Source organism: Protopterus annectens, chromosome 4.part0 (assembly GCF_019279795.1).
Source record: "Protopterus annectens isolate FY-2018-M chromosome 4.part0, PAN1.0, whole genome shotgun sequence".
Taxonomy (NCBI): Eukaryota; Metazoa; Chordata; order Ceratodontiformes; family Protopteridae; genus Protopterus; species Protopterus annectens.
In genome coordinates this window covers 843,868,289-843,892,057 of record NC_056733.1, presented here as the reverse complement: position 1 = coordinate 843,892,057, position 23,769 = coordinate 843,868,289, and the positions used below count along the sequence as shown (strand labels likewise).

At 37.3% G+C, this 23,769-nt stretch overlaps 1 long non-coding RNA gene across 1 annotated transcript in view; it reads left to right on the top strand.

Annotated features, from left to right (window-relative positions):
* The window catches only part of LOC122799616, a 193,360-nt gene extending 172,933 nt beyond the window's left edge, over nucleotides 1–20,427 (top strand). Inside the window, exon 3 of the long non-coding RNA XR_006364483.1 lies at nucleotides 20,353–20,427. This is a non-coding gene — a long non-coding RNA (uncharacterized LOC122799616). The remainder of the gene's footprint in view (nucleotides 1–20,352) is intronic.
* The last annotated feature ends 3,342 nt before the right edge of the window (nucleotides 20,428–23,769 follow it).

Here is a 23,769-nt window from a genome sequence, read left to right as displayed (position 1 = left end):
TATTGCTACTACTTCTATATCTAAACTAAATAACATAACATATACTATTTAAAACACATTCTCAATCTGCAACTATTTCATAAGCAAACCTCAATATGAAGTAAGAATACTACTATCTTATATAATAATGGCTAAATATATCATATTAATCTGCATAAGATGATCATATTACTACTATTAGAGCTAAGTTAAACATTAATCCCCAACTTCAGAATGACTTAAGCAAGAACTTATTGTAACTCAATACATGTGTACTATTCTTTAACTCTAATTAAAATAAACAATATTTCACTTTGAAAAATCAAAATACTGTCATTCAGCAATACTAGTCTCTACTGCATCTATAATATAAGCTTAAAATAATTATAGAACCAAATTATAGCAGTATTACACATATTATGTTATGTAGTACTAAGTCATACCACTGCATAAGTCTCAAAATCTATATAAGCCACCCTACAGTTTTCATTAGTATATATGTAATATGTACATAAATAACCATCTAGAAATACTTAGCAATCTTAAATAACATATTTTAAATAAAATAACATAAGGATTTAAATAATGACATATTACTATTAACTCTATAATGCCTCCCTCCCTCCCTATTCCACTGCTATCAACTTAAATATTACCAGACTTTAATTCTTTAGACCTTAAAGTTATAACTACATTTACAATTCAGTCACAATGTAGCCCAGTCTCAAACCTCACTTCTAACTATTATAATGGTAACAACATATATCAAGGATGAGACAGACAGATTAATTAGAATCTATTTTACCTATTTGATACCCATATTTCAATTAAATATAGTATTTGTTATGAATAATGCAATTTAAGAAAGAAAGAATCTAAAACAGAAATCTCCAGCATATGTTTTGCATGTACTCAAAATGAGGAACAAAATAAACTTCCATACATAATATATGTAATGAACCAAGAAATTAAGTAAAAACATTAGGTACATTTTGATATATATGCCTCAAGATACCCACAGCATTTTTAGCTCTTAATGAAATCATATATGTTTGTTCTTATAGAGCTCTCATTTTCTACTAATACATTTATAATAGCAGTAACTACGTTCACTTAAATTCAGTATGAATTGAACATGCTTTATTTCTAAATTCTCTATAAACTATCTCTCAGTCTGGATGTAGCAAACCACAAACATCAGGTTAACTATATAAGCTCACTTCAGTAATAAACTGGAAACAATCAATAAAAACTAAATTCTGTAGCATAAACCTTGGCTGCACTAAAATACTTCTAAAAAGACTAAGAGAACTGTTTTATCATTCTATAGGCTTTGCTTTAGCAGCTCTGTTTGGAAATAATGCTAGATTTGCTTTGCTTTGCAAGCAGTTACCAACTTTATCATTCATTCTACCACATACAATCATGGAAACATTTACCTTTAAACAAAATATGCAAGAAGAAGGATTTCCACTATGTGAGTCTTTAACAATAATTATATTAGTTGAATACTTCGGTGAAATGAAACTCATAATCCTACAGTTTAGATTGGCACATCTGTTTAATTACACATTTTGTAGTCATTACAAAATGTGCACATTTGGATTCCCAAGTGAACAAAATGCAGTAATAGAGTTTGCTCTCAATTTAATTATGCTCAATCATATACTTTCAGGAGGTTCACCTACTTTAAAATTTAATAAAATCATTATCTACCCACCTTACACAAAGTAAAGTCCACTTTTAACACGTAACATTTCCTGGAAAAAAATCTCTTTTCTCATTATTTTTAATAACATAAAAAACAGTTTAAGTTTCTTTTTTTTCTTTCTTTTTTTTAAATCTATTCTAAATCACAGTCCAATTAGTTTGTTATTTTATCCAGTCCAACATTCTAAAGCTCTAACTTCCTGGTTTTGTAGAGGAAAGTTAAGGGTTGAAAGGTCACACCACACTTCCGTCAATGTGATGATCACTTATTTCAACCTTCGTAGTTAAAGAAGAGAGTCTCATTGCTACTTTAAAATACAGTATCTTCAAGACTGATGGCAGGACAGGAAACTGAACAAATTAAAATCTTCAAACAGCAGAAACAGCTCACAGCTGCAGTGACAAGCCACATGTAATTTGTATATGTGGGAAAACAAACAAATAGGAGACTCTTTGCAAAATCAAATAATGAGCAACATGAACAACTGTTCAATGACATTTGAAGCATTATTACCAGCCCTGCATCCAAGCAATAGGCAATAAAATAACATTTTTTATATTCATGGGACTAGTCATTCTTCACATACAAATATACTAACTGATATCAATTACATTTTTCATCTACTTGAAAGAAACCCCTAAAGAAAAGAAAATAGCACCTCTTATTTAATAAAACTTCTGCACCAGACTTTTCAATGAATATGCTTGAAAATTATATTAAACTAAATGAAACTTTAATGTCTTTAAAAGATAGGTAGGCTACTTCTGGTAAAACTGAAACATAGTACATTAAGGCACTCTAATCCTTGTTACTAATGAGCTTATTAGTATTTAAACCAAACCTTTAAAATATGTAGCATATGATATTTATAAAGCATTCGAAGAAAATAAAATAAAAATATAGTTATTATTATAATAATAATAATAATTATTATTATTATTATTATTATTATTATTATTATTATTAAAACAGTTAAACAAATTAAAGGCATTACCTTGTATATTGTGTCATTTCTCCAGAGAAGAAAAAATATTGTTTTAAAACAGTAAAGTAATAATGTAAATAAAATATAAGAAGTTATCACTTTTTAAAACTTTTTAATATGTTTATCTTTAGTTGTCCATCCATTTTTGGTTGCTTGTCTCTTTAAGCTGTGTAAGGACCAGTCCATGTCTTCAGTTTTGTCCAAACAATTATTCTTCTGTGTAAACTCCAAAGCTTCATCAAGTGTATTAAAGGTTTTTTGACCATCTGGAAGAAATATCTTGATTCTTGCAGGAATTAAAAGTTGAGATTTGATGTTGGATTTCTTTAAGCTTTTAATTAAAGGAACACATGATTTTCTTTTTTGAAATAACCAAGGAAGTATAGTCATAATTAAATCTAATTGTATTTTTTTTCATCTTTATTGGAAGGTTAGACCAGGCAGTCTTTAAAACTCTTTGTTTTGAGTTGAGAGAAATTTTACTATTATAGATCTTGTATTTGATGAATTATTTTTTGCAGCAGGATTTCAGAGAGATCTGTGGGGCCTTTCTATGCCATAAGAAAGTGATTCTGGTAAACTTAAAATACTTGGTAACCAGCTGTTCAGAAATTGCAACATGTTATTACCTTTTCTTTCTCATTTACACTGTATATACTAATGTTGCTTCTCCTAGACCTACATTCCAAGTATTTAACCTTCTCCAACAATAAAGTATTTTGCTGTAGAAGAGATTCAACATGGTTTTCATTTTCAGTTTGTCTGCCATCAAGGTCATTTACTGCTTCCGCAATAGTTGAAATCTGAACTGATTGTTTCTTGATCATTTAATAAATAATGTTGTTTCTTACAGTCATGTTTTATATTATCCATTTTACTCTCCAACTTATCCAGTTTAACTGAAAGATCCTGGATACTTAAAGAATGGATTGTAGTTCCTATTTTATCAAACTTTCCTGAGAGGAAGCTTTAGAGTGGCTCATGAATGGATCTATCTAGAAAAGTTCTGACAGGATTATGACACAGAAAAATCACAAAACTTGATTTTTCTTCAAAATTATAGCAGATAACTAGTTTCTTATACTTATAATATGTATTGAAGTAATTTTCTTCAAATGACAACAAAACATTCCTGTCAGAACAACTGAAGAGAAGTACAGCAGAAAATCTTATGCTGCTAGCTGGTCACCATCTTGGCCACATCCCTCCATGAGGCACTTTTCTAATAAGTATTCTAAATGTTTAGCAACTGATCAGGCATTTCCTGGCAACTTAAATATAATAGAAGAATAAAGACTATGTACCATATTCCAAAAGAAAGGTGCAGAATGCACAGCAAGCTGAAGGAAGATGTCATCATACCAGTGACAGGTGTGATCCCATAATGTGCACTAAAACAAGACCAAGTAATTATCTATTTAGTATAGGATAATTACAGACTCTGCCCACACCTGCCAAATTCTAAAGCACAATAGATGCACCCAGTGCAACTTAAATACAGTACAGTAGCAAAGGTGGGGTGATAGGGGCATGTGCTTGAGCACAAGGTATTAGAGGACCCAATCCTGAAGGCTGCAATTCAGAATGTTGGTGCAAAAAAAGCAACATGCCAACTTCTGGAGTAAGCTGTACCAATCAAAATATAATAATTTCTGTATTTTTGGTGCTTCTACTGAAGAGCAGATACAAGGTAGGGTGTGTATCGCATTGGCTTGGACAGCCAGTGTGTCAGAGTGGAGTTGCCATTTTTTATTTTTATTTTTTATTCTTTGCTCTTCCAATTAAGAGCTGTGCCTAGGAGGGGGCATGTGCCTGGGAGGGAATGTGTGCTTCTGACTGCTCTGAGCAGTCTTCTTTTTTTTTTTTTTTTGCTGTTCAGTTTCAGCAAGGGGGTGGGGTGCTAGTTTAGGGACTGTGACAGGGTGATGGTTAAGCCAGCTACTCCTTTGTTTAAATATGACAAAGTACTTCACCAGCAACTTTATGAAAGCACTCTGCAAATGCCATATTTCCTTTATCTTAACACCACATTCATAGGGAATGCTGCAAAATCCATAAACCTTACTTTAAAAAAATCATTCATCAGCTAATGGACTACAGCAGGTTGGAGCATAGTGCTCACATATCCAGATTTTTGCAGAATGTCTATATTTTTACTTCTTTTTTTGGTCTATTTCTCAAAAAATTGTGTTTTTTCTGTCAAATCACTGGCAAATAAATGAGGACTGAAGTTAGAAAATAATGGCAGGCAGTTGAGTTTCAGATTTCATATCCTTCGAAGAATTCATACTAATATAAAACCTGTAATTCTATCAACTTTCAAAATGTATAGAAAATATCACTTTTATTGGTGGGTCTTGATGCATAGAAAGCATTTGACAGAGTAGACTGAGACTACTTGAGCAGGGCAATAAAAACATTTGGATTCCCTGATACAATTATAAAGTTGATTGTGAGTATATATGAGGGATCAGAGGCAAAACTTAAAGTGGATGGGGTCCTCTCTGATAACTTCTGCTTGTGTAGAGGAACCAGGCAGGGTTGTCTGTTTTCCTCTTTGTTGTTTGCATTATATTTAGAAGCATTGGCAAAGAAAATAAGGGACTCAGAAATTCAAGTATATAATTGGTATGGTAATCAGGAAAAACTGGCTATGTTTGCAGATGATATTATTTTATACATGACAAAACCAGAAAAGAACATTGCAGTGTTGTGGAACACTTTAAGACAGTTTCAAATCTTCTTGGGATACAAAATTAATGAGCTAAAGCAAAGGCAATAGCAGTAAATTATGTAAACACACAAACTGGTCCAACAATATCCATATTTATGGGGACATGATAAAATGAAGTATTTAGGAGCATGGATTAGAACGCTTTTAGTCCTTTTAGTGTTGTACACAGGTCACATATATTTTATCAACCCGAGAAGAAGCTGTAGATAGAAATTAAAAGAGTTGAAGGATCTTATCTGGAAGGGAAGAAAACAAAGGTCAAGTGGAATAAGCTGATTCTTCCAGTAGAACAAGGCAGACTAGGATTACCCAGTTTGAGGGGCTATTTTTGAGCAACACAGTTAAGGCTGTTATACATATCACAAGCAGAAAACAGTAATTCAAAGTGGAAATGAATGAAGATGATCCAGGTTGGAAGCTCAAGAAACAAGAAGAGACTGGAATTTTGGATACAGACTCTTAACAACAAAAATCATATTCATAAAATAGCAAGGAGTATTCTACGAACTAAACCAGCATGAGAATGGCAAAAAGAGATTCTGCCAATAGGGATGACTGTTGTTAGGGATACAAATAAGAGGCAAGAGAGGGATGGAATTTATTGGAGAAAACTGGCAAAGGAACCACAATATTGGGAGCAAATAACTAGAAAGGGAAAGGTAATAGAATGGGAAGAGGCCAAGAATTTATTTGGACTGCAAGTTAGAGATTGCCTTCCCAATCAAGGATTGATATCAGCATATAGGCAAAGAGAAAGAAACAGGGTAGTCCTAAATGAAAGACCAACACTGGTAGAGTTTTTAATAGCATCTAGAACAGAAGCTGCCATTAACGAAGGAATAATTAGTAAAACATAAAATATTGGATGATAATTACAAGAATCAATTAGAGGAGCTTAAACAAGATGCGGAAGAGAGACAATGGGGGACATATATATATATATATATATATATATATATATATATATATATATATATATATATATATACCCTAAATATGCAACAAAGTCAAGAAGATTTAGGATCTTTGCCTGGAAGTGTTTACACAGATATTTTTACACCCCAAGTAGATGCCAAATATTTTTTTTCCTGAGGTGGATAGCAAATGTTAGAGATGCGATGGGCAAGAAAAAGGTGACTGGAAACATGTTTTTTGGGAGTGCAATAAGCTGGCAGACTTTATGGATTCCCTGCAGATCACTCTGTTGGAGACACTGAGTGAATAGATTGGATTGACTAGGGAGATTTTTTTTGAGCTATGATACAGAATTGGAATTGCCAAGACATAGTAAAGTCTTGCTGCGTTTAATTATGGTAGCTGCCAAAAAAAGCAATTACTAGAAAATGGAAATCAAAGTCTAGACGAACTTTACTAGAAGTAGTACATATAGTAACTGAGATAAAACAACTGGAATTGGGATCTTTAGAGAAGGGAATGAGCAAACTACATAGGAAAAATGGGAATTATGGGAATAATATATGCAGACAAAGAATGAGGTTTAACAGGCAGGATTTGAATGAGCTATATAATGCTTACCTGACAATGACTGGATAGCTTATAAGTGATGTATAATGTTTGCAACTACAGTTATTTCAATTCTGTCTGTGCTGTATTGTTTGTGTCTTTCAGATTTTCCTGGTTAGGGGTCGCCACAGTAGAACTCCGGTCCGCTAATGATTGGCAGTAGATTTTTACGTGCTGGCTCGCCGGGCCTAATGCACAAACTTCAACGAAGGAACGCCCATTCATGCATGTCGACACACAGAAGATGCTCTAACTGAGAATCGAACGGGCAACGTCTAACTGTGAGATGACAACGCTACTGCAGCACCACCACTGCAGTGCTGTCTGTGCTGTATAATGTTTGCAATTAAAGTGGTGTCATTTTGTTTATTTTTCATTTAAATAAATGTAAGATTGCCTAAGTCATATGTGCTAATTTAATAAAGATGTTTATTAAAAAAACTTTCCAAGTTTCTAAGAGTAATATTTAAAAAGTGCCCCTATTTTTGGGCCTTTTCCCCCTCAATATTTGTGGATTTGTCCAGATTTCTTACTCTAAGAGATTGAGAAGTATGAGCTGGAGTACTGTAAGCCATACTAGAGAAAGATCAGCAAATGTGTCCCTGAAGGCAGTCAGCTATGTACTGAGCCAGAAAACAGTTAAGCCACCTCTCTGACCAGGAAATAATAGAAAGATTCAGATTTTACAGAGAGCTGGCGCAGGCTGTATGTAGGATATACACTGGTCTATTTTACCAAATAAGATTTTGATTTGCTAATATAGACCTGATATGCACACCCCACATTGTATGCTTGTAGTCTGTTTGGTAACCCAGTACTAATAGAAACAAAAGTGTGTCTGAGTATATGCTGTCATCTGTGACATTTCAGCAGCATATGGGATACACAGTAAGAGTGACCCAAACAACTGCCAATTGCATCTTTTAGCATTTCCTGGCAGGTATTCAAAGATGCATATGATTATGTCCACTTCCCAACAACAGTCATGGAGTGCAGAACAACCATGCAACAGTTCTGTGTCATAGCCTACTTCCCCATGTCTTCGGTACAATAGACTGAACCCACATCCCAATTAAAACCCCAGCTGTACATCAATAGAAAGGGGTGGCCATTGCTCACTTGTCAGGTGGTGTTCTCAGCAGATGGCCTCATTACAAATATCATGACAACATATCCCAGTAGTGTGCATGATTCTGCAAGATAAAGGGAAACATGTTTTATTCCTTCCAACAAACAGATGACTGTGGTTATCCACTAGACCCTTGGCTAATGATACCATACAGAGCCCCATCAACCCCTGACAAGGATGCATACAACAGAGCACACACCATGATGCGAAACACCATCGAGCATGTGTTTGGTGTCCTCAAAGCAAGATTCGGATGTCTGGACACATCTGGGAGGTGCACTAAAATACACACGAGAAAAGTAATCACAGATGGCTGCTGTGCGTATTCTTCTATACAGCATGATAGCAGCAAAACATGGTGGCTTGCCAGCCACAAGTGAGAGTGACCTACAAAATGACAATCAGATTTCTGATGATGACATATCAGAATTGTCACAGGATGATCAGAAGGATACAGGGGTGAGAAAAAATAGGCATGAGTAACAGAGGATCTGACCATATGCCCTAGTTCATGCAACATGACAGTGTCTGACACACACCATTGAGACATAATAAGCCACACATACAAATGCATACAGACTAAACTGTGATGTTCACTTGTTGCCCACAACAATAACATAGAGTACAACAAATGGAAAAATAAACAGATGTCAACAATGAATATCATACATAGCAGAAGCATAAGGTATACCACTAAGAACATATACACAGAACTCCTATGAAACAGCAACACAGGAAGTCTCTCTGCAACGTACATCACTAAAGGGGACCACACAGGCAAATGTGTGGGATGCAACAGGTGTGCACAACAGAAGGTGTCTTTGGACAGTTAAGATATTATCATACAGATAATAGACCATACATAATATCACAATATCATACAGCCACTATCACAAGGCATCTACATCTATGGTATGTATGACAATATATCAACACAAATACACCCAAAAACAGGGGTCATACACTAACACTGATGCATCACACATAGCATTGTGTGATCTACAACACAAAACAGCATGAGTAATTATATGTATCCCAAAGACCAGACAAAAAGGGAATAAAAACAAACTAGCCACACATCCCATGCTTGACATGAAATCTCACAGAGAAGGCAATGATGTGATGCACAGATTATTGCTGCAACATGACTTAGATTCAGGTAATAATATGTACAAACATGTAGAGCATCAATGACAACTGCACACTGTAAATGGAACATGCATCAATATTGGGTATACAGCACCGTGTGTGTGTGTGTGTGTGTGTGTGTGTGTGTGTGTGTGTGTGTGTGTGTGTGTGCGTGTGTGTGTGTAAATGCACATATAGGCATTACAAGTCAGCATGGGGACTGAAAATGGAAACAGGTACATAGAAATGCAATGAATACTGAGGGTGAGGCATGTGCAGTACCACATTTAAATGCCATAAGTGACATAGGTATGCATATGGAGGCATACTTGTGCATGTTGGAATAGCAGACCACAAGGAAATGTTTAATGTAGCAAACAATGCTGGATGACAAAGATGACATTCTGTTAACCATGTAAATATCTGCTATATGTCCACTAGCAATTGATGTAAACATGAAAGCATGCAGTCATATATAGCATTACTGTCATTAACATCTGACCATCATATACCAATGATGAAGCAGTACTACATATTACAAGTTGAAGTTTAGTCATCAAGGTCAGATAAGTGATCAGAAAATCCTGTGGCATCAGACATTTAAACAACCACCTACAGATTAATTAGTGAGTGTTCAGCACAGCAGTCATCATTGCCACATGGTCAGAATGACACAAAAGAATAAACATTGGATCAACTGTTAGTGTCACTCTAATGCAGTCTAGGGTTTCCCATGCTGATGTCTCACACCATGGTCCTTGAGGCCCCTGCCATGGCTGGAAACACTTAGCCCACGATGCTGTACTGAAGAGCAGGATTAGGTAACACTAGCATTCTGGAACACAGTGTGGGTAGGAGTATGACTGTGATGTGACAATCGAATGTGACTTCTGGGCTTACAGTTGAGTGACCAACAGCAGATATGCATGCACTTGCAGCAAAGACATTGATGTCTGAGAGCCATGTGTGGTTCTAATGAGAGGGGAGTGTCTACATCTTCCAAGTGGAGGTAATCTGCTTAGTACAGTTAGGACATGTAATATCCAGTTAGTACTATAGCACTGCTTCAGCATCACTGTTCAGTAGAGCATATAACAGATACCACACTATGCCAATGCTGCCATGACCTCTCCATGTTTTGGTCCTGACCTTCATGTAACATACACAGCTGGTGTGCTACACATGAGTGACAGCACAGGCAGGTGCATGCAGGTCAAATCCATGATGTCACTGTGAACATTCATGTGCCTGTAACAAGAGGTGCACACCCCCGACATATTATTTATTTATTTATTTATGTATTTATTTATTGCATTTGTTATCTGGGAAAGTCCACTGGGCCTGAAAACAGCCCATTTTCAGTGGATGCATATATAAGTGTGAAAGTTTCCCCCTATTGTAAATTTATAGAAGTAGGGGGCACCATAAACATCAGAGGGAAGAAATTTAGTATAAAGGGCAGATTTAATTGCCTTACCAAGGAGGTAGTGTACCTGGCAACCTGTAGGTCCTGTCCATGTTTTTATATAGGCAATACAAACCGTAAATTAAAGGATAGAATATATGAGCATGTATATAGCATTAGGAAAGTGGAGTTGGAAAATGCACTAGCCAAGCATATACATGAATGTTCTGATCATGCTTTTCTATGTAAGGTTATAAACCAGGTACAGTACAACCCAAGAGGGGGTCCTACGAGCCTATTGTTGGAGCTCAGGGAGGTTACGTGGCAAATTAGGCTAAACTCTTATAACCCCCCTGGGTTTGAATGATAAAATTTCCCTAGCCTGTTTATTGAAATTAAAAAGTATTCTGAGATGATAGTTTTATTCACCCGACGGGTGTTTGCATTAGTATGCCAGCTCTTAGCCCTTTTCATAAATGAAAATATATATCCTATGGATTTATCCAACTGCTGTGTTGTTTTTTAAAAAGGTTTTTAAATAGGTTTCAGTGCTTCCTTTTTGAATAGTGTATATGGTTGGATTGCATTTGGTATTGTTTTTACTGTTTTTTTTTCACTTTTCATATTTATATTTATATAGTGTTTTTTCTGCTTTTCATCATTTTCTTTCATTGTGTCAGTTTATGTCATACTTAATTTTAGAGCATTTTAGATTTTAGACTTTGCTGATCCTGATTTTAACAGGGTACGATATCCTTTTAATTGTAAAATGAATCACGTGACATCCATTTACGTATTTAAGTTGGTTTGATTGTCAAAATCGTCTGAAGAAATCTTGCTTAAGAGCACAAGATGAAAGCGCTAACTTTATTGTTTTGTAATGCTGATATTTTAAGTTTTAAAGGTGGTCTTAGTTTTCTTAGAGGAGCCGGCAGCTTATTTTTTGAATACAGTCGTGTTTTTACTATTTTTGATCGAGCTACAAAAAGTGACAGATGACACGTGTCACATGCCTTCACAGAAATCAAATGATGCAGCATAGTACTGACACATGGGACAACTATAAGACTGCAATGTTAATAATGATTTGGACTTACCAGACGTTGTGGCTGTGGGTGGTTCAAAGACATTATATGACAGATATTTGATATGTATGTTACATATCAAAGAAAAACAACAGATGAGTTTAATCATCATAATCTTCTTTCAGCTGTTCCCGTTAGGGGTCACCACAGTGGATCATCTGTTTCTATTTCTTCCTGTCCTCTGCATCTTGCTCTGTCACACCAACCACCTGCATGTCCTCTCTCACCACATCCATAAACCTTATCTTAGTCCTTCCTCTTTTTCTATTACCTGGTAGCTTCATCCTTAGCATCTTTTTCCCAATATACTCAGCATCCCTCCTCAGCACATGTCCAAGCCAACATAATCTTGCCTCTCTGGCTTTGTCTCCAAACCTTCCAACATGGGCTGACCCTCTAATATACTTATTCCTAATCCTGTCCACCCGTCACACCCAGTGCAAATCTTAACATCTTTAACTCTGCCACATCCAGCTCTAACTTGTGCCTTTTTGTCAGTGCCACTGTCTTCAACCCATATAACGTAGCTGGTCTCACTACCGTCTTGTAGACCTTCCCTTTCACTCTTACTGGTACTCATCTGTCACAAATCACACCTGACGCTCTTCTCCACCCACTCCATCCTGCCTGTACTCTCTTCTTCACCTCTCTTCCACACTCACCATTACTCTGAACTATTGATCCCAAGTAGTTAAACTCATCTACCTTCGCTAGCTCTACTCCTTAATCCCCACCATTCCTCTATGCTCCCTCTCATTCACACATATATATTCTGTCTTAGTCCTACTCACCTTCATTCCTCTTTGCTCTAGAGCATATCTCCATCTCTCCAGGGTCTCCACCACCTGTTCCCTACTCTCACTACAGATCACAATGTCATCTGCAAACATCATAGTCCACAGGGACTCCTGTCTGATCTCATCTGTCAACCTGTCCATCACCATTGCAAATAAGAAAGGGCTCAGAGCTGATCCTTGATGTAATCCCACCTCCACCTTAAACACATCTGTCACTCCCACTGCAGACCTCACCGCTGTCACACTACCCTTGTACATATCCTGTACCACTCTTACATACTTCTCTGACACTCTCGACTTCCTCATAAAATACCACAACTCCTCTCTAGGCACCCTGTCATATGCTTTCTCGAAGTCTACAAAAACACAATGCAACTCCTTCTGACCTTCTCTGTACTTCTCCATCAACACTCTCAGAGCAAACATCGCATCTGTAGTGTTCTTTCCAAGCATGAAACCATACTGCGGATGACTAATCATCATAACCCTTCTTAACCTAGCTTCCACTACTCTTTTCCATAACTTTATGCTGTGACTGATCAGTTTAAACCCTCTGTAGTTACTACAGCTCTGCACATCACCTTTATTCTTAAAAATCGGTACCAAAACACTTTTTCTCCATTCCTCAGGCATCCTCTCACTTTCCAAGATTTCATTAAACAATCTGGTTAGAAACTCCACTGCCATTTCACCTAAACACATCTATGCTTCCACAGGTATGTCATCTGGACCAACAGCCTTTCCATTCTTCATCCTCTTTATAGCTATCCTTACTTCCTCCTTATTAATCCTTTGCGCTTCATGATTCACTATCCCCAAAAAATCCAACCTTCTCTCCCTTTCATTCTCTTCATTCATCAACCCCTCAAAGTACTCTTTCCATCTGCTCAACACACTCTCCTTGCTTGTGAGTAAGTTTCCCTCATTATCTTCTATCACCTTTACCTGCTGCACATCTTTCCTAGCTTGGTCCCTCTGTCTAGCCAATCGGTACAGGTCCTTTTCTCCCTCCTTAGGTCCAACCTTTCATGCAACTCTTCATATGCCTTATCCTTAGCCTTCGCCACCTCTCTCTTTGCCATGCAGCTCATCTCTTTATACTCCTGTCTACTTTCTTCATCTCTCTGACAATCCCACTTCTTCTTTGCCAGCCTCTTTCTCTGTATACTCTCCTGTACTTCCTCATTCCACCACCATGTCTCCTTGTTGTTATTCCTCTGTCCAGATGTCATACCAAGGACCTTTCTAGATGTCTTCCTTACTAGCTCTGCTGTAGTTACCCAGCTATTTGGTAACTCTTCACTGCCACCCAGTGCTGTCTTAACTCTTCCCTGAACTCCACCCCACAATTACCCTTTTTAAATTTCCACCATTTGATCCTTGGTGCTGCCCTTACACTCATCTTCCTCTTCTTGATCACCAACGTCATCCTACAAACCACCATCCTATGCTGCCTAACTACACTTTCCCCAATCACCACTTTACAGTCTCCAATCTCCTTCAAACCGGCCCGCCTACATAAGATATAATCCACCTGTGTGCATCTTCCTTCACTCTTGTATGTCACCCTACGCTCCTCCCTCTTGTTAAAATACATATTCACCACAGCCATGTCCATCCTTTTCACAAAATCCACTACCGTCTGACCTTCTTCATTCCTTTGCTTAACACCATACCTACCCATCACTTCCTCATCCCCTCTGTTCCCATCACCAACATGGCCATTGAAATCTGTTCCAATCACCACTCTCTCGCCCTTGGGTACAGTCATCACCACTTCATCCAACTCACTCCAAAATTTTTCTTTCTCATCCATTGCACACCCAACTTGTAGAGCATATGCACTAACAACATTCATCATTATACCATCATTTTCCAGCTTCATAAACACCACTCTATCCGACACTCTTTTCACCTCCAAAACACTCTTAGCATACTGTTCCTTCAAGATAACTCCTACGCCATTTCTCCTCCCTTCCACACCATGATAAAACAATTTGAACCCACCTCCGATACACCTAGCCTTACTCCCCTTCCATCTGGTTTCTTACACACACAATATAACAACCTTCCTTCGGTCCATCATATTGGCTAGCTCTCTCCCTATACCAGTCATACTGCCAACATTAAAAGTTCCAACCCTCACTACCACAGTCCTAGCCTTTCTCCTCTCTTCCTGCCTTTGGCCATGTCTTCCCCTTTTTCTCCTCCTTTGGCCAACAGTAGCCCAATTTCCACCAGCACACTGTTGGCTAACAGTACTGGTGGTGGTCAGTACTAAAACCTACCTGACATGTCATCCTGTGACTTCACTGCCACAAGAGATGAGGGTTGAAATGCCACTGTCATAAAAAGATAAACATACAAACATCATCATTAAGCACATACTAGGCATCATATACCATTCCAGCAGAGGTATAACACACATGAAGTAATATAGACACATACTGGATGGGCGAGGATGATGTACAGATTACAGGTGTCCACAGTAGTCATGAAGGGCACAGGTGTGATCATCAATAGTAAAATGTAGCAAATAGACACACTGCCTTCCCAGGTATGTCCTCCCTGATTAGTGAGTGCATGATCTGTTGTAATGTGGATCCTGTATTATAACAAGGCACACAAGGTACACAAGCATCACCATGTGAGTATGTTCTATAGTCATGACAGGAGGCAGAGGCACAGAACAACCATAGATCACACTACCAGTATAAGGAGGTATAGGTTGCTACTGTGCAGATGTTCAGGGACTTATTCAATTGAAAAAAACAGGATCACACATATTGCTGAGAGTGTTATGCATGGTAAGATAACAGGTTACAACACTTATGTTGTACATTCACATCAGGTGTGCTTCCACATTCACTTTACACTTCTACTGCTGGAACACAAATATAACAATATGATAATAATTCTAAATTAATGTTCTTTAATGACAAATGGTATATGCTGCAGTATTTGGAATGGTAGGATATACCTGTATATCTTAGAATACCTGCTTCAATACCTCCCCCATGGTGTCCAATGATCCCAACAGATAATAAGACATAAGGCCAGAGCAATGTTATCTCATCCATCCAGCGGAGGCAAGGGCGGCCCAACTCTAAGCATCCCTCACCATCTCATAGTGACAGAGCCTGTTAGTTGCATGGAGAATCATGTCAGACCAACATCACTGACAGGCCTCCCTAGATTCATTATGACCAACCACAACATTGGTCATGTTTGTAAGGTCTTTCCTCACTTGATTCTTCCAGACAGTATTGCCTGTCTATCCAAGAAGGTTGCAGCCATGCTGATGCAGGGCATCAATTATAATTCTCTCTGTGTGAAAAATAGTTTCTTCTATTTCTGATTGAGATCTGGAAGACAGGGTGATATGCCCATGTTAGACATTATATAGGGGCACCCTTAATGACATGGTAATGTTAAAAGTATATGCCAACTGAATTGCTTGCCTCTCATTTAAAAAGCAAAGCTATGCAAAGCAATCCATTTCAAGCATAACACTGTTATGTACAGATCATCTGAATGAAAATCATGTCTAATAGACAAACACATAACCAATGTTGTTGCCACAGCTACAAGCACATCCAAACAGAAAGAGCATGTGTACTCCAAGATGTTGGCTGCCTGTCATATACTACCACTGTCAGTGATGCACATCACAACAAATGTTGCTGTCATTATATGGTATGCAACACACATACTGGAGTTATGCAGAAATAGTGTAGAAAAAGCCAGCCTATTAAAATTAACTGGTATGCAGTCGTGGCTACAGATAAACACAAATAGTGAATATTCAATGCCATCCTTAAGATGCCACTATCGGACTGGATGTACTAACAACTATTACTATATTACTGAACATTAGAGAGTATCCATAACTTAGTCTCTGAACATACAGCTTACAGAAATACTGAAAAGTCATTGGTTTTCATAAAAGTACAACAGACATTACAGATTAGTCAGAAATAACAACAGATATATTTTTATTACTGTTTCTATAGTTTAGTGTGGCTGTTTCCTTTTCATCCATGCAACTGTATATGGAGAAATCTCCTTGCCACTGATGGACATTTACCCATCTACTAGCATATTGTTTGATTCTATCTCCCTCCTTTACGTAGCAGACATATTATAATACAGAGAATGAAAAACAAAAGACTGACAACATGTAAAAGTTGATTTGTACAGATTAATAAAAACATAAGTATGTAATAATAGCAACTATTTCATCACAACAAAGCCAGCAGGTGACAGCTTACCTTTGAAGCTAGCTGTAAATCAGTAGCTATACCTTAAAGTGACTTTAACTATGCACACACGCACACCTTTTAAGTACGATTTACACAATACATAATTAATGAGACTCATTAGTATTCAGTGGTTTGAAATCACATCTGGGAATGCCCACATAAGTTCTCTAAACTCAGCACATTAACCAATAGTTCAACATAAGTGTAAGGTGCTCAGTGCAGCTACCCAATAGGTATCATTAAACTGGATTACTCATAGCACATGCCCATCATCCTCCAATAGTCTACTACCACTTTATATGTGCCAACTTTAAAAATTTAATATTGATACATTTACGGCTCATAACATTGCTACCTGCAAACTGAGTGGTACCTCAGTTAGAAATTTTTTGAAAGGCATTTTTCAACCACTTTCAACTGAAGTATTGAAGTTGTCAACCAAGAGGTGGCTTTGACATGTCTGGGCACCGAACTGGACAGAGAAGGAGACCACCCACATGCTCACTGTCTAAGCTGGACATGAGTAGAGGATGCAAGTACTCCCCAGGAACTTAGCGATAGTTGACATATGCAACCAGATTGTGAGGGAGCCCCACAGATGGACTCAAAGTTACCTGACTGGTGTGCAGCCCCACCATTGCTAGGATGACCTACATCAGAGAGCTGCAGAGGATCTTCGCCAGATGGTTGCAGAGGTACGATGCCAGCCAACAAATGCTTACAGTAAGTTACATAATCCACACCTTCACACCTACATTATCATATATGTATTTAGTAAGCATATCTGTTTCCTGGACTGTTTCAAGTGTGTTCTATAGGTATCTGTATTGATAATATTAATGCAAATGTAGGAATTTAAGTTCCATTCTTTAAAGTTATCATTAACATATCAAGCCATTCTGAAGTTATCCAAAACTATACTGGGTCTGTATAAACATTATGAAGGAATTTTTTGATTATGAGAGTACATTCATGTGGAATTAACACATATGACTATGGTTGATATTCCATGCTATCTAATATTATAGTCAGTGCTGAATTGTGACGTCCTTTAGTTCAAATGGTTAAATAATATGGCAAAGTGATTGCTGTTCTCCCATGTATGTTCAAATCCTCTTGTAGCCTATTTTTGAAAATACTGGTAGTTATTTATGCAATATTGTACATCACATATGGAAGATCAGTGTTTGTTTGGTAAGTTATACACTAGATATTTTAACAGCTCTAGCATGGCTGTGGTTCCATGATGCCTATAAAACTGTGGATGACTACATATTTCTCTGTTATTAGTAAAGCTTCTAGAAGCATCACACAGTATACTTCTGTATGTGTGAATGCTGATTCATACATACATTAGTAAGGTGTAGATTATAGAAAATACATTATTTTAATATTCGTGTTTGCTTCAGTCACTTTCTTGAATGTAAGACCAATGCAGGTCAGCATGGCTGAAATATGTCTGAGTTTGGTAAACACAATGTAAGTACAAAAAGTATGGATTTGTAATCTTCTTCCGTCTTTTGGCTGTAGTGTAGCACTGTATGTAGAGTCATGTGGTATTGAATCATATGGTTGTGTACCAATGCCATTAATGGCTTATTCTTTTTCAAAATTACCTTCTAATGTTTATTTTTGCAAACTGTGACATTTACACTTAGTGTGCTGACACATTATATGCCATAAGGTGGATAAATGCATATTATACAATTCCTCCCCTAAAACGTGCATGCTGATTGGCCAGCCCAACCAGTGTGCCCGTTGTAAATCCCTCAATATACTAACGGAAAAAGGTCCGGTCTCCCGGACTTTTTCCGTTAGTATAAAACACTGTCTCGCTATGTTAAAAGAGTTTAACATAGCGACACAGGTTTAAAAAAAGCAACGGAGATCTCCGTTGCTTTTTTTAAAGCTGTCTCGCTATGTTAAACTCCTTTAACATAGCGACAATAGTAAAGCAACGGAGATCTTGCGATCTCCGTTGCTTTTTTTTTTAAAGCTGTCTCGCTCTATTAAATGGGTTTAACATAGCGAGACAGCTTTAAAATAAGCAATGGAGATATCTGTTGCTTATTTTAAAGCTGTCTCACTATGTTAAACCCATTTAACATAGCGAGATAGTTTAAAAAAAAAAAAAGCAACGGAGATCGCAAGATCTCCATTGCTTTTTACTGTTTCGCTATGTTAAATGGGTTTAACATAGCGAGACAGCTTTACAATAAACAACGGAGATCTCCGTTGCTTATTTTAAAGCTGTCTCGCTATGTTAAACCCATTTAACATAGCGAACAGTGCTTTGCCCACAGCTCTGATGTACTGAGTAGGCATCGCAGTACATCAGAACTGCCGCAGAATACCAGACAGCTGCGGAAGGGCAGTAAAGAGGCATTATACAATGCCATTATTTAAGAAAAGTAATTATTTCTTTTCTTAAATAATGTCATTGTATAATAGCAATAACACACTTCTGGGTGTGGGTAATGCTGGATTTACCCATGGTTGGCTTTGTTTGGTCCCTCGGGCTTCGCCCTCGGGACCAAACCATGCCAACCGTGGGTAAATCCAGCATTACCCACACCCAGGCGTGGGTTATTGCTATATTCCATTGTTATTCCATAGAGTTTTACAGCATTGACAGAAGTGTGATGTCTATTAGCTCAAATGATGAAACAATAGGGCAATGTGAATGTTTCATGGATATGTGTGGGTTTGAATCTCAATGTAGCCTATTTTGGATGATATGTTTGCAGTTCATCATTTCCTGCTTAACAACAGATATGGGAGAGCTATACTTGGTTGTTAAGTTATGCAGTACAGATGTTTACACATCTAGCATGGCTGTGGTGCATTAATGCTACAATGCTTAGGCTGCAGATGACTATGGATTTCTCTGTTATCCATAAGGTTTCTAGAAACATCATACTTTTATTAATAATGATGTAGGTGTAAATGTTGGGTAATACATACATATGTTACATATACAGCTTGAATTACACAAGATTATGTTATAATCCATTAGTTTATTACATTGAATGCCCTCCTACCTAAATTACATGAATATGTGTTAAATCCCACAGATAAACAGTAATTCCTTTAATGTGTACTTATGTGTTTCGAGTGCAGTCAAATGTTTTATTGCAAACTGTGATAGTAGGAATCTGAAGTGTTATAGTTGTGTGTCACTGATGTGAGAAATGTGCTAACATGCACTCATGACTGCATACTTTTGTTGTTGAAATGCACAGTACATGGTAGCACCTATACTTTTCTTTTACTTACCATGTAATATGCAAACACAACTTCATTTATTGTGTGTAATTCTTCCCTGCAGAATCATATAGGTGAGTTTTTGAATTTCTATCAAACAATACAGTCACAGGCAAAATGGATTAGCTAAGCAGGTAGGGTTCAGGTTTGTAGTACGAATGTAGGTGAGTCTCAGTTCCTGCAGTTTGTATCCAATAATCCTTCTATGTGTGTGTAGTATTGAGAGTGATACAGCAAGGCTAGCTGACATGTACTTCTCACTGTTTTGTTGCTGTACATAGCAGTCATTATTTACTGACCTTAAACAATCATTCTGTTGCTGTAATACATCCTGTTTTCCTGTTTGCAGCTGATGAGGACTATGCCCAAAATCTTGCATTGTGCATAAAGGATATGCACCAGGTTGAGGAATAGCAGAGGGAGAGAGGTATGTGTTATCACTGCCCACCTTTATTTCTCCAGAAATACTCCTGACATAGTTAAAACTTCAGGTTTAAATGTATTCTTTGGGCCTTCAGGCATGATAATGTTTATTTCACACTGCTCATAATGCATCTGAAAAACATGTGTAATACTCATTGGTTTATTCTGAATAACAACAATGTGTACATAAATTTAAGTTCAATGTTGTTTTATGAGTTATTAAATGGATTTTTGGACAACCTGAATTTATGCAGTTTATTTTGACAGAACCTAAATGACAGACATCTGTATTTCACTGCCCATGAATGTTTCATATGTAAGTTGTTTGGGGTGATACTGCTGTTTGAATACCAGGAAGTGATTCCTGGTGAATATTCTGTTGTGTAGAGTCTACCTCCTCTCTTATTTAATGGGTGTCAGGCATCTGCTGTCTTCACATTCTTAATGTTGTTCATAGATACTGACTGGCTTTTATTTGTTTACATGTCTTACAATGCTGTATGGTTGCACTGTGATGGTTTGTTTAATGGAAAATTGCATACTAGTTGCTGTCATTGATGTGCCACAAGCCACTATTGATTTTTTGGTGTGTCTGAATTGTTGCAGAGTCTAATCATGGCATTAGTACATTGTTTTAATTGTAGAAATACATACATAAGCATAATACAAATGAAGAGACAATGATATATTTGTTGAGGGACAGTTATATATGTGTGTCATACACATAAATTCTATGTCACATGCCATCACTGTGCTTGTGATTGTCCAGTTGTTCTAGTCTTTCCAATTCCATTTTAATTAGACAATGCTGTAATTGAATTCAATACAGCTTTTCTAAATATCCTAAAAAGCCTTGCACCTCCTAGAAGGAAGAGACTGAAAACAAATAACTCAATTTGCTTATCCAAAAAGAGTAGAATGGTAATTTATGACAGAGAAAAACCATGGAAAGAATGGCAAAAATATAAAACACCATAATATCTTGAAAACTTCAGAATGCTTTATAATCTGAATAAAAAGCAAATAAATTAAGACAAAAAAACTATATTATAATAACTTTCGGAATAATACTAAATACCACCCGTGACACTGCCAGTGAAGCTATCTGGAATTTTGTAAATAATTTTATTTCATTTGTGAATATTGATATGATGTATAGAGAACTGTATGTTATGTACTGAGCGTCAAGAATGTAACCATAGCATACCTTGCTGGAACACTGAAGATTAACTTACAAAACTTCAAGAAAATAATTTGAAATTGTTTTATGATTGTGTTATCTCTCAGTTTCAGTGAAGCAGACACAATGTCTAGAACTAGAGGTTTTTCTACTGTCTTGGAGAGAAGTAATTACTAGTTCTAAAATGTAAAAGTGTTTTATTGTTTTATGACTTCCAGTTCTGAGCAAACATCTGAGGGATATACATTTTTCACACAGAAATGTTAAATTCTGTTAAGTTTCTGTTAGCCTGGGAACTGAAGGCAAGTGGCAAAGAGTAATGTCTTCCAAGCTGACCCAGCTGTAATGTTTGATATTAATTGAAGAACTCTCTCAGAGAGAGACTTTGCATTTCTGTGTCTTGTTTTTGACCTGGAAACATCCACTCATAATGAACATCTGCACTTGCTTGCACTGTTAGTAAGATTGAGGGCATAATATATGTTTTAGAGCAGATGTGTCCAACCTGCGGCCCGCGGGCTGCATGCGGCCCTCAGACCTCTTCCATACGGCCCCCGACCTCTAACTGCAACATTGATATACACATGCCCCAAAACACTTTTTTTGTTTTGTGCTTTTCACATCCATAACCTATAACTCTGTCGGTACGCATGCACCAAAGCACCATTCTAGTTTTGATTTTTTTGTGCCAAAGAAGGATCTGTGTGTTCCCGCCATTATTTTGTGCCAAAGAATCATTGTGTGTTCTCGGTGAAGAGGGACTCGTGTATGGATTTGCCGTCATTGTCTTTGAAAGGGACAGCACTTACCTGTGTTAATAGGTAAGTACGGAGGGAGTGAATGAGTGAGTACATGCATGAAAGCAGAATGCTTGTGCATGTGAAAGTAGAAGAAGAGTGTGAGAGAGTGCGTATGCGCGCGTGTGTGCACGAGCGTGTGTGTGTGCATATGCGCATGACAGAGAGACACATGCACAAAGAGGCTAATGATGATCAATCTACCTACTGAACACAAATAAGTTAGCTCACAAATATATCGTTCATTAAAAGTACACTTTCATTAAATTGTGGCTTTCCTGACAGAGTGTTGTATTGAATATGAAATCATACCTCTCAACTGTATGGATTTTCGCTTCATCTTTCAATTTTTGTCTTTTTCTTAGAAAATAAAATTAGTCATCCAAGGTAATGCAGTTCCAGGGAGTAAGAATAAGACAGCAGCCTAAGGTTAATGGGTCAGTAGTGGATTGACTTTGTGGGACTGTAGCATATAAAGTGGGTCTATATTAGACCACCGAACACTTAGGTAAGCGAACGGTGATTAATCAACCCCATGTAAGCGAAAGCTTACAAAACCAAACTGTCAGGTAGTTATTTCAGGAAGTGAGCTATGCTGTAGCAGTGAGACTGAATGTGAGCCACAGCTGCTTGTGGGTACTGATGTTCACTTGGACAGGGTAACTGCAAAGGTAGAGGTGAGTAGTAGTGCCCCCACACTCCCCCTACTTATATATACCAACTCTGAGACCGCACTATAGTGTCGAAAATGGCAAAGTACCGAAGTGGCCAAGATAATTCTTTCCCAGGGAAAGAATTCGCTTACATGCCGCTTCGATATTTTGCAGTTTCGGTTTTGTCAGTTCGACCAAGACACATTCGAAAACATGCATCTTCGGTCTGCTGATAGGAACCCTATAATGTTGAATTGTTTTTTTCTGACAAAAAAGCGCCCAGTACTGTTTTGTCATTGGTGGGTTCTAAGCAGTGGCAGATTGGACAACAATAAGTATAGCTTTGGTGGATCATCAGAACTGGCAAATCAGGTGGGCACAATGTCATTTTTTAAATGTTGGGGGTTTTAATGTGTATGTGTGTGTTTGTGTGTTGGGAGGGCTGCAACTGTAGATGATTATTAAAGACAGAGACCTACGGACTGTGGAGAATGTTTTGTTTCAAGACCTGATACTTTGATACTAGGCATGCCAAAAGTAGATTTGTTAAGATATAGCTTCTTGTCATTTGCAGTGGATGGATATTTACATTTAATGGACAGTGCTAGCAGTATGAGTGTGGTCCTGTAGGGATTTGGAGGATGCCAAGTCTACCACTGCCAATGTCTTGTAAAGTGACCTGGAAATGGAGATTGGGATGTTACTGAAAAAAT